Source organism: Apis dorsata, unplaced genomic scaffold (genome assembly GCF_000469605.1).
Source record: "Apis dorsata unplaced genomic scaffold, Apis dorsata 1.3 scaffold_99, whole genome shotgun sequence".
In the NCBI taxonomy this organism is placed as follows: Eukaryota; Metazoa; Arthropoda; class Insecta; order Hymenoptera; family Apidae; genus Apis; species Apis dorsata.
Window position 1 is genome coordinate 213,534 of NW_006263397.1, and position 4,226 is coordinate 217,759.

Below are 4,226 nucleotides of genomic sequence, written 5' to 3' on the forward strand. Positions count from 1 at the left end.
TCAATTACGGTAGAAAGCCCGCAATAATGGTCCGCTTGTGGGCCGCCTTGATGGATGTGGGTCCGCCGCCGGCGTCGACTCATGCCCGTTCAACTACGCGGCCAATTTTCCCTCCCCTCCATCCTCTCTCTCTCTCTCTCTTTCTCTTCCCGCGCAACCTGTCCGTCTATCTATCTCTTCCTATGTGTGTATATATATATATATATATACGTTTATCTTTGTCTTTCTCTTCGTCATCCACTCGTTTCGCGGGGGGAAAAATTGTCAAATGGAATTCTTTTCGAACTGTCGTTCGTTGACAATCTTGACACACGAACACGATACACCTGGTGCCACTGGAACGTAACGAAGACAGGGTAGTGGTGTCCGGTTGATCGTGAGAAGTCGATTCGAACCGGTTGGGTTGTCGTTGTCAATTCGACGGAGGAAATTAACGATACACCGGGGAGCGTTATCATATCAATGATCGCAATAAGCTTGGAAATCGATCCAACCCTATTGTTTCAATCGTAGAAGGAGAAAATGGTTGTGTTACAATTAGTTGTTACGAAGCTTATCGAGAAATTGTATTTGTTGAGAAATGAAAGTTCCCTCCTTTTTGATAAAGTATTCTATCTTTTTGATTCAAGATAAAATGGAAATTCGTTGAAATAAATGGATCAGTTGGTCGATCTATAAATCGTAACGATCGTCATTGGCGTAATATTCACCCTGAAAAAGAAAAAAGGAAACGATCACTGGTGAACCTGTTACAGTCGAAAGATTCGTCGAAGGGTTCCTTTAAACGATTCGGGGGTCGCTGTTGCCCCCCCTCTTCGAAATTATTACGATTATATCTGGCGTAAAACCCCATTCCCTCCGCTCCACATGGCGGTGTTTCACCCGTTCGCCTCGCTTTGTTCCGCCCCCACGTCCCACCGTGAAATGTCCATTACGTCGTGCGATTTTTTTTTTTTTCTTTTAAATCGACCCTTTCACCCCCCCAGTCGTATTAATTTCGATTTTGAACGTGGTTCGAGCCCAATAGACCGTGACGTAGGTCGAATTTTTACGAATTTTATGGAATACTGGTTAGCTTAGAAAAATTTAACGAGTTTTCGAGACGTCTGCTTTCGATGAAGCTGTAATCGAGTAAGAGAGAGAGAGAGAAGCAGTCAAGTCAATAACTGTTTGATCGAACGTTTCTAATTTCGATTCCGTGATAATTATTATTCCAGCTACCACTATGTTTCGACGCTTTTACATTAATTGTTTATAATGTATCTGGCTTGGGCATTCGTAATTTTAGTAATTTGTGGCACGTGAAAAGAGTAATGTGTCACAAATTGTTTCAATTTCATCGGATTATTTACTATCAGCAATTGAGAACGATGAATTTGAGAGAATAAGATAATTCGTTGATTAACGCGATAAATATTTCAACTATATTTCGCTGATGATAAATATTATATCCCTTCCTTCTGATTCTGTTTGCATCCAAAAACGTTTCACAATTGTTAGATAGATATACACCACTGAACGAGAGAGTAAAAAAAGCATCGAATTAAAAACAATCATCCCCTTCTCGTCGCGAGATTCGAAAATCACTTGGAACAAAATTCCAATAAAATAAATAACGTTACTTTAAAGAGCCATTTAACTCATCAAATCGTTAGAAACGTATTAAAACTGGCGTTTCTATAAATCTGTACACGTGAAGAACTGAACCGAGATCGGTTGCTAAAAAACGGGCTAAAAAGGTGGTTTCGCGCATCCGCCGCGTTAGACAACGTTTCCTCGCGAAACGAGGTGTGTCGCAAACTTTTCAACGCCGTGAACCTTCGCCATCCGCCACTTCCGTTTCGTTTGTACGTATACGCGGAAATCGTCACGATTCCGCGAAGAACAGGCGCGCGTCGAGACGTATCAGTGGCGCGTGACTGCGTAAAGCTTCGCCGTTAACAGCGTCTCGTCGCCGAGGACTAAGAGCCGTTTTCGCTTCCAGTTTCGCTGGAAGAAGTGACTGTAAAATCTGCACCTTGTAAAATTGCGCGCAAGTGTATCTCAGAACCGATGGGACGTTAAACTTAAACCGTGGAACGAAACGATCCTTGTTTAGAGACACGACGAATCGAGTGACATTTCGACCATTTCTAACGATGCAGTGAATTGTATGAAATAATTTTGAGTATTATTTAGAAATTGAAAGCGAGAGTAAGAAAGGTATCTTTGTTTAGGGACACGACGAATCGAGAGTAAGAAAAGTAAACTTAAATTGTAGAATGAAATGATCCTTGTTTAGGGACACGACGAGTCGAGTGACATTTCGACCATTTCTAACGATGCAGTGAATTGTATGAAATAATTTTGAGTATTATTTAGAAAATGAAAACGAGAGTAAGAAAGGTATCTTTGTTTAAAAACACGACGAGTCGAGAATAAGAAAAGTAAACTTAAACTGTGGAATGAAATGATCCTTGTTTAGGGACACGACGAATCGAGTGACATTTCGACCATTTCTAACGATGCAGTGAATTGAATGAAATAATTTTGAGTATTATTTAGAAATTGAAAACGAGAGTAAGAAAGATATTCTTGTTTAGGGATGCAACGAATTTATAATTTTGAATATTATTTAAAAGCGAGATTAAGAAAAGTAAACTTAAACTGTGGAATGAAACGATCCTTGTTTAGGGACAGGACGAGTCGAGTAATATTTCGACCATTTCTAACGATGCAGCGAATCTATAATTTTGAGTATTATTTAAAAGCGAGAATAAGAAAGGTAAACTTAAACTTTCGTGAATCTATGATTGTACGAAATAATTTCGAATATTATTTAGAAATTGAAAACGAGAGTAAAAAAGATAAACTTAAATAGTGGAATGAAACGATCCTTGTTTAGGGACACGACGAATCGAGTAATATTTCGACGATTTCTAACGATGCGTTGCTGTGATTGTACGAAATAATTTCGAGTATTATTTAAAAAATATAATTAATATATTTAAAAATATAATTTTTAATATATTAATATTAAAATATAATATAATTAATGTAATAAATATAATTTAATATATATAATACAAATATAATTGAAAACGAGAGATTAGAAAGATTTCTCAAAGAGGAAGTTGAATGAAAATTGATATACAAAGTGATTTAACTTGCAAAATTGTTATTTTAAAATTTTCTTCTTCAAATTTTGTTCCTTTAAATCGGCGAATAGTTTCGAATAATAACGAAATATAATAATAAAACCTATCACGGATTTTTATTCTGGAAAATTCTAATTAAAAAATTATGTAACTTCTTTTATCCATCGCGAAACGCATTCCATCAGAAAAATGCAAATTTCGTTCGTTTTGGTCGTCGCTTTCTAAACTTTAGATCGAGCAAAAAGCGAGAGATGGTAGAGGGAAAGGTAAGCAATGGTTGCTCCATCTTTCGTCCGATTTAATCTATTTCTCTACCCGATTTTGAATAAAGTGATTTGGAAACCGGTTGCAAAACAATCGTTGAGCCGACGTTTTCTTTTCCTGGTTTGATTAACACGTCGCGTTGAAAACCGCGACTTATCGATCCGATCGCCCGATAAATCCAGTGAAAAATAAGTCGATATACCCGTCGACGTTAATATACCTGTTAATCTATGTTCACAACACTATTGCTATTAATATCGTTACGCGATAAATCGTCGGGGGAGGATATTTGATTTGAAAATTGTCCAAAATCGGATTTACCGCGGCCAATTTTCTCCGAATGAATTTCGTTAATTTTCTACACGTTGAATACGTACAAGCCTCTATAAACGATCCTTTTTCGAATCGTTTCCACGATTATTAAAGCACAGACTGGTTTCTGATCTTTCTGATTCTTCCAATATGGTGGACTTAAAGTACCTTCCTAGAGAAAGAGGTTACATTTTTGAATTGCAAATCGAAAACGAACCATCCAATCTATCTTGGTACTTTTACATCGAAGCTTGGGTCATTTTACCAAGAAATTTATTCGAGAAGAATACCTCCTTTTTACTTCCTTCTTAATTACGCTTTGGAAAAATATTTATCCAAAAGATAGATAACAAGATGCACCCGCTGTAATAAACTAATAAATTCGATTCGCATCGTGTCCACGTAAGAAAATATAAGGGAAAATCCAAGGGACGGTAACTGGAGAAGAAGTAAATAATCCAGCCTATTGTACATACACACATATGATATATAACAGAAATATATATATATATA

General features: G+C 37.0%; 1 protein-coding gene across 1 annotated transcript in view; it reads right to left on the bottom strand.

Moving 5' to 3' along the window:
• The window catches only part of LOC102671115 (paired box protein Pax-5-like), a 135,173-nt gene that overhangs the window by 28,509 nt on the left and 102,438 nt on the right, over window positions 1–4,226 (bottom strand). The window lies entirely within an intron of this gene.